Genomic DNA, 11,727 nt, shown 5'->3' with positions numbered 1-11,727 from the left:
CAGGCGGGAATCGAACACATGCGGAAGCAGCTTTAGCTTCTTAGTGCTGTGCTTTAACCCGCTGCGCCACCAGGGAGGGCCGGAAAGTGCTTTTTAAATATAGGTTATGTCATTTAATTCCACATTTTAAAGATGAGAAAACTGAGGCTTAGAGAGTTTAATTGATCTCAAATCTGCCAGCTGGCACATGGTAGAACAAGGATGCATGGTTCAGCCACACAAACTTTTGGATTTCTTAATTTTTGCAGCACTTTCTGGATTTCAATTTCTTATCTGCTGCTGACAAGGAATCAGCACACATTACTCAGACGTTTGAAATAATGCCTTTTTGATCAAGCCCTAGATACTGTCAGTATAGGTGATTAGCAAGATTATCAGCATGGTTAATCTCTTGGTGACTCAGCTCCAGATGGAGTTGTGAAAAAGCACACACAGCTATACCAGAAAATGAGCTGAGTTGTATCTTAAAGAGGCTCAGGACTTATCTTCTCTCTCCTTCCCCTTTTCCTCATGTTCTGTTTTACAAAAGACATGGGTTTTATTTTTGTTATTCCAACCCCACCCCACACCCAGGAAACTCTGTAGTTGAGTTCAGGAAAGTACTGATCCTCTATAAAGGCAACGGACACCAGATGACAGAGTAAAACATGGAGTGGGTTATCTGAGAATTAGGTAATAGGTGATGGCTTCCAATGTGATTTATCATCATGCTAATTAGATTTTGACTCCATCAGCCTGTCAAAGAAAGTTAGACTCCCTCAAGCAGAGGACATACACTTGATCTTAGAATGAGAAGGGTAGATGAATCATTTCTGTTATAAATTGCTCATGGCAGACAATGTCAGAAGCTCAAGGCCAATAAGTCAGTGTCACTTACTGAGCCCTAACCTGGCCACTGTATAATTACTCCTGGGCTTTTCCCCTTGAATGCACCAATGTCCTCCTATTTGACAAGGAATTAATTACTAGACCTGGGAAGTTCAATGTATCTGATTTCAGTCAATCACTCAAACCCATGTCAGTCTCCATGCATGTTACAATTAAGCATGGGTAGTAAGGCTAGTGGAAAATAAAGACTAACTTGATCTGCACAATTCCTCCAGGCAAACCTTAAAAATATATATACTTGGAAGTCAGAAAATTTTAGTTGGTCATGCCATTCTGTGTTTTCATTGTCATTGTCACTGCTGCTATTATCATCACTAGAAAATCTGTCACATTATATAATATGTCTTTTTTGCTAAATTTCAGGACCTGAAGTACAATCTATGAATTGAAGAGAATTCATACAGATTTTATACCTTATTTCCAGAAAATATATTGTTGAGGGTCAAATGTAGAGTAAATTTTATAATATACCTAGAGACTCATTTTAAAATCAAGTCTCTATTAAACCTTTTTTAGTTTAGACCCCTGCCTTTTGTGTTCACATTATATCCACATTCTACCTCTTATGGCAACATAATTCTTCTCCCTATATTTTTCCCTTAACCCATTTTAAGTGAGTAATCAGAGTTATTTCCGAATGGTTTTGTTTCTAGGCCCAAAGCCAAACTTCCCTATGAGACATAAACCTTCTGGGTTTCTGAAAAGCCTAAATCTACTAAAGAAATTAGCAGGTTGTGTTAAGGACTGAGAGCAAAGAGAAGACTGGACCTTTGAGAAGCTGTAAAAATGAAGCTAATGGAGAGTTAGCGGAATCTGGAGGAGCAAGGGGATACATCCCAGGAAGACCACAGACATGCATTCTGCCTTGTGCCAGTATCAGAGAAGCTGATATAACTCAGAAGGACAAGGGGTTTCCCACAGGCACAGAAGCAGCAGAGCTCTGGATCTGAAGGGACCAGGCAGACACTACAATAGGTTGCTTTGTGCTAGTCAGGGCAGATTGATGACCAGTGACTGCAGAGACCTCCTGATGGTTTAGTACTAGGGAAGATCTCAAGTGCTCACCTGGTCCTGCTGGGTGACTTCCCAGCAATGGTTTCAGACTATCCTCAATTTGCTGGCTTAAAGAAACTAACACCTGTGCAACAGACTGTCTGCTCTTAATAGAAAAACTAATTGTGTTTTCCTAAAAGGCAGTGGTAAGAATTTTAAACTTCGTTAGGTTCCAGGTTTAATGCATTCTTTTCTCCTAACCTACTTTGCAACAATTTTTTAAACCCACTCTGTCCAAATACAATTCTTGGTTCTCTAAGGACCTTAGGACTCCTGCTATGATCTGGTGAGGCTGGGGACTCCAGCCCTTTTCTTTCACTGACTTTAGTCATCATGACCAGCTACTACCTATCTGGACTTCATTGGAAGTGAAGTCGCTTTGTTCTTTGTAGGTGGACAGATCATTATAGAAAGTATGTCTAGAGAAGTCAGAATGGATCCCAAGTAGGAATCATCAAAGCAGTAATGGTGATCAAGTCAATATGCACAGAACTTAGCTGAGGTGAGTGACGAGAGGGGCAGTGTCTGCCTTAAAAGGCTTTTCTCTACTTCTGGGGAAATCTTTCAGAAGAGAAAGATGAAAGCATATGCTTTCTTGGAGGGAGCTTAGCAAGTTCCTGTCAATGAGGTAACAGAATCAAAATGGTAACAGTCATAATCAATATTAATACACTTTTGGAATCCCCAGGAAGTCTGGGTTATTTCATTGCTGCTAGTAGGGACCCAATAACACATTCCAATAACACATTGACTTTTGTGATTCCTCTACATTGCTGTGTGTTACTTGTTCAATTTCCTTTATAGCCTGAATTAGTTCCTTTGTCTCGATTGACATCGTCTTCCTTAAATCATTAATGCCTAAAGGTTAGGTACCATGTCTGTTTAATTAGCTTTGTAAAATGTCTAGCACAGTTCTACACACAGGAAATTATTAAATGTGCTTGGATAATGAGCCAATATCTGAGAAGTGGAAAAGGTCTCTGAGTCACTTAAAATAATTATCATATTTCATATAATGCTTCTTAGACTCTTTTGGGGCTACAGGAAGTGATAGGGGTATCATAGACAGCACATAGGAATTGCTGTTTATTTTTATAGAGAAGAATGTTTCCAAAGTTCATAATTATGGACTTATATTGAACTGAGTCCCCCATGTGATATCATGTTTGAGAGCAAGGAATGCTTGAATCCAATCCTTCTACATGCTTGTAGTTGGTGTGAGCCTGGCCACAGGGGAGTGAAACGGGGGATGTGTTGTCTTGCTTGTTCACTTGTTTAGGGAAGAAGAGTGAAACCAAGAAACCAAGCCAATATCCACCCTACCACACAGACACACAGATACACACACACACACACACACACACAAAGCTTGTTAGTTGAAAGAATGACTACACATCACCAGAGTTATAGGGAACATGAATTGGTGAAAAAACAAATAGGCCAAATTTCTCTGAGTAGTCAAATTATGGAAATTCATTACCTTGAAATGTAAAGGATTTTGAAGTTTTTGACAAAACCTCAGACACAACTGGAGCACAGGATAGGACTGTTGTTGGCTTTGACAGTGGAGGCGGGGGCATTGAGCAAACACAGCAGAGAAAGCCTCAGTGCTAATGAGGTCAGTGGTCCAAGAATTAAAAAGAAAAAAAAATCTTGGAAAAAAACTTAAAACATTTGCCTATAATTGTTCCAGAACAGTTATCACAGGCTGTCATGTCTCCAGGCTCTATTTCAATAACGGCTTTAAGTGTCCAGCTTGTTAGACATCACACACTTGAAGACTTTCCTTGGCAGATATTTACTGAAGCTGACAGCTAGAAAAGGCTCCAAATAGGCTTGTTAAACTCTTCTATGAAGACCTTGGAAAATGGCCTGGAGAAGAGAGATGGGTTAGTACAGAAAAAGAACAAATCTCTGGAAGTTTTTGTCTCGTTTGATTAATGACCCCAGGCTTAATTGGAGGGTGAAAAAATAATAGGCAGCACTTGAAGTGATGGATGTTGGAGAGAACATTTTACAGCCCACCAGCCATCTAGGGGACCAAGGACTTCAGGGGTGTCAGCCATAGAGGCACTCGTTCCAGTCCTCTACTTTACTCTCTGCTCTTAGCCTCCAGATGTCATTGGTGTTGTGTCCTCACATATCCATCAGCTTGAAGCAGAAGGCTTCTACCTCTCTATCTCTGCCCTTGTTCTTTGTTCTATGTCTCTGCAGCACATTTAAAATGATTTACTGAAAGTTTCCACTGGGAGACTAAACAAGCAAACAAACAAAAATACTAACCTCACTCCTCTCCATGTAAGACTCCCTGATTTCTCCTATCATATCCTATGTCTGAGGGACGTCCAACCCCTTCTATTTTTCCTGTGACACCAATAGGTAATCCTGATGTCACTGTTGATCAGGTCTTGGTACCAACTTCTTCATAAGTAATCATTAATCAAACCTAGTTGGCTCTTTCTTATAATAGCCTCCTTGCAACCAGGGCATTTCAGGCATTTCCTGGCAGACTTAGACTGGTTTACTTGTCTCTGCACTCTGCCTGCTTACGGGTTTAGCCCTCCATAAGAATGCTGTTTGTAGGACTGAATACTTTCATATCCTTGATATTTCACTTGTTCCATATAGCTCTTTTTGACATAGAGTCTTTCCCCATGCAATATAATTTAGGAGTCTAGCTCCTTCCCACCTTTACTGATGAGAGTCTTAGAAGCCATTTGTAGCAATAAGGAATGCTTACAGACTGTGTGGTAGTGGCAGATCCAAACACCAAGTGCTCCAGAGGCTTTGGACCTGTGGCTTATGCAACAGTGGAGTAAATGGATGCTGCCAGGAATGCAAGGCTACCCAAGGGGGTGAAAGAGTTGTGGAATCAAAGAAGACCATGTTAAGAGAAAAGTCTCAAAAAAACCTGGTGCCCACTCAACTGTTAAAAAGATTTTTGTTTAAAGAAGACACTGACGAACAGTCTCCAAAGAGATGAGGAAATTGAAATGATTGAAATCATGACTGGTCAAGGCAGTGGCAAGAAAAGAGGCTAAGCTTTTAGAATCTTCCATGACCATGATTCAGTAGACAAAACTGTCATTCAGAAATACCTCTTTGTGAACGGTCACATCTGTGAAATAAGGAAAGCTCTATATAAACCAGAGATGGCCAGAGATTCATCTAGCCAGAGAAGTCGAATTGCTTCTGGAAATCTTGATTGTTGTGGAGCTGGGTTTGGTGGGAATGACAACTTTGGTTGTAAAACAAAGTTTCAGTGGCTTTGGCAGGTGGTGGATATGATGGCACTGCATTTAGTATAATTCAAATGTGGTGACTACAATGGTTTTGGTAATGATGGAAGAAATTTTGAAGGTGGAAGAAGCTATAATGATTTTTAGCAATTAAAACAATCAATCTTCAAAGTTTGGACCCATAAAGAAAGGAAATTTTGGGACAGAAGCCTTGGTCTCCAATGGAGACCAATATTTTGCCAAACCATGAAACCAAGGTGGCTGTGGTAGTTCCAACACATATGACCATGGCAGAAGATATTAATTAACAGCTAGGAAACCAAGATTAGTAGGAGAGGAGAGCCAGAGAAGTGACAGGTAAGCAACAGAATACAACAGATTTGTGAACAGGGATGGCAGGGCATAGCTGCCACAAAGAAGCCATGTTTTACACAGTACTCAATTATGGGCAAAAGACTTGACTATACTTGTGATTGATTGTTAAACAGGTTATTTTAGTTTCTGTTCTGTAGAAAGAAAAAAAGCAGTTCAAGAAAGGGTTTTAATGTAGACTTTTCACCCATGCTGTTGATTGCTAGATGTGATAGTATGAGCGTGATCCTGAAGAATGTGTCATTAAAAAAAAGAAAAAGGAGGATAGAAAATCTAGGTGGAAATAGACCAATTCTTTGGAGACAAAATGTGCCAAAACACTCAAAAAACCTAGGTAGGCCTGAAACTGTTAACAATTGAGTCAATAATTAATAATCTCCCCCCAAAACAATAGGTCCCAGAGAGTTCACTAAAGATTTCTACTAATATTTAAAGAAGAGATTAGAGCAGTTATCTACAACATCTTCTAGATGATAGAAATAAGGGATTCTTCCTAGGAAAGGTTTACCATAATACTGAAACCAGATGATGACATCACAAGCCTCCAGGCTGATCTCTCTTATGAATGTTAGTGCAGAATCCTCATCAAAATATTAGCAAGTGAAATTTACCTTATTATATACTAGCCATGTAGAGTATAAATCTAGCAAAATGTTTCTCTTGATAGTTCTTTGATATATGTATGATTTAGACATGTGTTGCTTAGGCTCCATTTTCTTGGAGCTATTTGGAACTTTCTTGGGGTTTTCCAGCTATTTTTTTCTTACTGATTTCTAGTTTAATTCCACTGTGATCTAAGAGGATGCCTTATGATTTCTGTGTTTTAATTTTTTGAGATGTATTTTATGACTCAGAGTGGGTTCTGCTAGTGAGTATGCCATGCCACATTAGCTTGAGAAGGTGTATTCTGCTGTTGGACAAAGCATTCTATAGGTGTCAGATCTAGTTGGTCAATGATGTTACTGAGTTCAACCGTGTCTGAGTTCAACCATGTTACACATTGTATTACTATTTTCTACTGGGGTGTTGGGGTCTTTAACTATAATAGGGTATTCATCTGCTTCTTACCATTCTTTCAACTTTGCCCTTATATCGTGCCATCATTTTCACTCAAACATCTAGTTTGTCCTCCACATCCTTTTTAGCTGGACAGCATGACCCAATCAAATATTCTGCTTACCCTACCCTTGTTTCATAGCTCCAACTATGCTTCTGCTCTCCTTGCTTTCAAATACTTAGGCAAGTTTAAGCCTCATATTCTGACTCAACCTAGATTCCCCAGCATCTACCTGTGGAGAGGGAAAAGCCATTGCATTACATGAATTAATTCCTTGTTACTGAATGCCAGCCTTTTGTAGGCACATCATGTGGGGGGTATATAAATATTTGGTCTCAGGGTTATTACAGAGTGAGTGTGGGGCAGATGTACTGTCTGTTGGTCCCTGCATTTGCTAGGAACATAGTCGGCATTTAGCACACCTGGTCTGTTTGAGAGATTTAAAGAGCACATGATTGTATAGCTACAAGGAGAGAGTTTTTTGTTTTGCTTTAATGTTTCAGTTTGAAAGAATGGAGACAAAAACTCCATCTCATTAAATGATGTACCACAAACTGGTGTAAACATACAAACACTAGTTGGTGTAAAGGATACATCAATGTGTAGTTGGAAAGCAATATTGTGTTTAGATTCATTTAGTTATGACACCTAGACATGAATTCTAATTCCATCACTTTGTACAGTTGTCTATTTCAAGCTTAAAATGATACTTGTTTCATGAAGTCACTATAAGAATGCATTAAGATGAGATGTTTCACAAATATTAAATATTTCTATGATATTCATTAAGAGTGAGATTAAGATGACATCAATTGTGCATTCACAGATAACTGTTTGAAAAATGCTGCTTGAGCAGATGTGTACAAAACAGAATGGCCTCTGACACACAGTTCACTTTTTCATTTTTGTTTAGAGGTGAATCCTGATTTCATTGTTTTACTTGGCTTGCATAAAAATGTTCCACATTGTATTACTAGTTTGTAGAATTTGAGATTAATGCTTAATGGATGTTTACAGAGACACATTTTTTATTTTTGTAGCATGAGTTCATGCTATTGGGCTTACACCATCTGTCTAGTATGAGCTCGTTTCAATTCTCAGCTCCTAATGTGTTTCTAATTAATGAATGTGTAATAGAAGCATTGAAAAATCTCCTCTTTCATCATGAAGTGAGGCCTGAAATTGTGCATTGGTTTTGTATGCGCCTTTGTTGTTTGTTTATTTAAGTGTTATTGCCAAATGGAGATTTTATTCCCAATAATGTCTCAGCTGAACTAATATTTTTCCATAATAGAATTTCTGAAATATCACTTATTATATGGGTTTTCTTAAAATGTAACTAATTTCAAAGAGGTCTTCTTCCAGAACATGGAACTGTTTAACATTTATTATAAATGTTTTGAAAACAAGTTCCATTGAAGCCTCAGTGAGGAAGAACATTTCTAGGTTAGCAACTCACTTGTTAATTCCGCTCTCTTCCCAAAGGAAGAATAACTAACTAATGTCTTTCAATTCAGGCTCTGTCACCCCTAGTCAGCTCCAGCCCTAGTCAGCACCAGCCATGAACCAATCCTAATTATTCAGTCATGTCCACACTTAGTGGGGCTGGGAGGTAATCACGTTGCTATACAACTGTCCTACCATGAGCCTTAGATAGTTCTTTGCGCCAGAAAGCTTTTGTGTTGATCCTTCTTCACCATTCTCCACCAAGCTCACTTGGCTAGCCCTTGGTACTCTGACAAGTTTTTTTTTTTTAAAGATTTATTTATTTATGCATACAGAAGTGGGGTGCAGGTCAAAGATGCAGGGACAGTGAGAGAACTTACCAGAGACAGAATGGGGAGCAGAACAGCCAGATTGACAAAGTACACTGCTGAGGGGAACAGCAGGTGGGTCAGGAGAGGTCTGCCATGCCATGTGGGTCATCTCTGGGGTTGAGGATCGAACTGGCACTAAGCGGCTGCGGCCAGCTTGCAGTGCTGTGTCCTAATCCTTTGCGCCACCAGGGAGGGCTGGTACTCTGACAAGTTCTAACCCTTCCCCTTTTCTGAGGATAAAGCCTATTCCCTGCACCCTCTTTAATTCACTAGTAAAAAAATTACTGTGTTGGGCCCTCCCTGGTGGTGCAGCGGGTTAAAGCACAGCACTAAGAATCCAAAGCCACTTCCACATGAGTTCGATTCCCGCCTGCCCCGGAGGTGACCACATGGTGTAGCAGACCTCTCCTGACCCGCCCGCTGCTCCCCTCAGATGTACTTCGTCGATCTGCCTATTCTGTTCCCCACTCTGTCTCTGGTGAAGCCTCTCACCGCCCCTGAGCCTCTGGCCTGTACCCCAGTTCTGTACGCACAAATAAATAAATCTTTAAAAAAAAAATTACTGTGTTAACCATCAGTTAAATCCGTAACTACTACTGAGATCCTTTCAGGGGTACAACTAAGTTTGCTCTTCTTAGATATCTTATTTCTGCTTGCTTAATCCTTGAATTTAATTCTCCAGCCATATTAAAGTTCTCCTAAGGTATCTCTTTGCTGTCTGAGTATTTTCATGTGTACATCCCTTTGTATGGAAGTTTCTTAATCCTGCCAACCAAAAGCTCAACTAACTGTAGGTCCTTCTGCTTTTCCTTCCAAGACATTCCAGTTTAGGCTACTTATCTACCATCACATACTTCCCCTACTGTAGCATTTTTATACTAGATTAAAATGACCTGTTTACATATCTGTTAACCTTACCTGTATAAGAAATCTCTAATGTCCATAATGTTCAGTGGAACTCCCTTGCCTAGTAAAGAAGCATATAATAAGTACTTGATAAAAACTTGGATGAATAAATTCTCACTCCCTATCCCAATGAAGTTTCAATTTGTCATGTTCCTGGAACTGACTATCAAATTTGTAAGCCACTGTTTTTTCCACAACTTTGTCTTATTTAGTCTCTGAGTGCTTCTTTTACTCAAGTACTGGAATTTTGACATTGTCCTGAAAACTTCAGCAGAACAAGGCTGAAAGAGGTATGTGAAAGTGTGAAGTTTAGTTTATAGTACCTTGTCTATACCTTGTGGTGGCTCTGAAGTGCTTCCTTTCAAACTCTTTTTCCAAGGAGTTATACAGTTAAATCTTTACACAAATTCAGACCTCTCTGAAGTTGTCTGTCTCTTGCTCCTCACCTGTGTCAGAAGCCACTGCACTGATAATAGAATACCCACTCACTCTGCCCTTAATATAAACCTTTTCTCCATGGCAGGAGACATTCACAATGCACATGGACTTCCCACATGAATATCTGTGCATGAATGTTTTGCTGGGTCTGTTCAAAACTGGAAACTACCCTTTGTATGTAGCTAGTTAAAACAGATGGTCAAATAAGACTGATTATCAGCATGCAATGAACTACCTCCATATTTTATGATTCAAAAATATATCCATTTTGGCCCTCCCTGGTGGCGCAGTGGGTTAAAGCACTGTACTAAGAATCAAAAGCTACTTCCGCATGAGTTCGATCCCCGCCTGCCCTGGAGGAGATCCACATGGCGTGGCAGACCTCTCCTGACCTGCCCGCTGCTCCCCTCAGCAGTGTACTTCGTCTATCTGCCTGTTCTGCTCTCCACTCTGTCTCTGGTGAAGCCTCTCACCCTCCGCATCTCTGGCCTGTACCCCAGTTCTGTATGAATAAATAAATAAATCTTTAAAAAAAAATATCCATTTTTCTAATTGTTAATTTGTCTCTTTCCATGAGAACCCACCTAGTGTTGAGAGACGTGTGACCCATATCCTGAACCTACTTCTCAGTTCACTTGTATGCAGGCTTACTTGTTTAGTGTTTTTCAAATTTTCCATTAGTTGCCAACTCTTCACAATCAGATAAAGCATTAAAAAATCAAAATTCTGTTTTTCAATTTTCTACTCTTGAAAAAAGCAAAGGCCTGATTTTAGGTATCGTAGCAAGAGTCGAGCTGGGCAGAGATGCCTCCTGTAAAGGATCCTGTGTTTCTGGTTTGGCACAATTCTTATGACTCCCTGTGGATGCCACCATGCCAAGACCAGGTCATGTTATTTATGTGACCTGCTGGTTCCTGAGGCCATTGATGATTATTAGGCCAGAGACCACTGCCATCTAATTTCTAACATCAGAGTGAGGCCATATGTAATATTGCTCTACAGAATGCATGTAGTTATATCACCTCTATTCTACATGGGGCAAGTAAAGACTTAACTTCCCCTAAAGCAGTAGGATTATTCCAGAGGAGAATGTAACAAAGGCATTTCACAGCATGTTTGAACATGAAGTTCTTATCTGGTGGCATATAAGGAGTCATTAAAATTTTTTTGAACATTTTTAGGGAAAGGAAAATAATCATATATAGAAAAGTTGAGAAATACAGGCTACACTGCTGCATAGAATTCCAATTTAAAGGAAAAATATGTGTATCTATGCATCAAAAATATCTGAAAAGAAGTATATGCTTGAATTATAAGGGTAGTAACCTCTGGGTAATGGGATTGTAGAGTTTTGGCATTTTTAAATACATTCTTGTATTTTCAGTTTTATCTTGAGTGTTTATTACCTTTATGATAATAAAGAAGCACTTTTTTAAAAAAATAAAAAGCATTATTCTAGCAATCTAACCATATCATTTCTTTAAAATTTGTATGGTACTAGGAAAGTATTTAGCCTGTGGGTATCCCAAATGACCCATAGTGTTACTTATTTTTTTTTAATGACATTGAAGGGAACATGGGCTCCATTAACAGCAGCCTGAGGGACAGCTGGGGGTTGGGAGGTGGCTGAGAGAAAAGAAGTACTAATCACTCCCACTTCTGTGTGTTAGTTTCCTGACTTACTGAGCTTGTGTGAAGTAATGAAGGAAGTCAAGAGACTAATAACCAGATACTGAGGACATTTGGCAGTGACAAATTTACAAAGGTAAAGGTGGAAAGACCTGAAATTGGCATTGCAATGTGAAGGACAGGAATGAAAAGTAAAAGATATTTTAAGCTCGAGCTATAAATGATTAAGCAAAATATAGTTGAAACAAAAAAATGTTAGCCCCACAAATTTGGAAATTAAAAGTGTTCCTTAAGGAGGAAGGCAAAATATAAAAGGAAAAATACTGAA

General features: G+C 39.3%; 1 pseudogene; it reads left to right on the top strand.

Annotated features, from left to right (window-relative positions):
* The first annotated feature begins 4,271 nt into the window (after nucleotides 1-4,271).
* On the top strand, nucleotides 4,272-5,249 carry LOC101622007 (annotated as a pseudogene).
* Nucleotides 5,250-11,727: the final 6,478 nt, after the last annotated feature.

Source organism: Condylura cristata, unplaced genomic scaffold (genome assembly GCF_000260355.1).
Source record: "Condylura cristata isolate star-nosed mole 26May11 unplaced genomic scaffold, ConCri1.0 scaffold00001, whole genome shotgun sequence".
NCBI lineage: Eukaryota > Metazoa > Chordata > Mammalia > Eulipotyphla > Talpidae > Condylura > Condylura cristata.
Note: the sequence above shows the minus strand (reverse complement) of the source record. Positions and strands in the feature narration are given on the sequence as shown.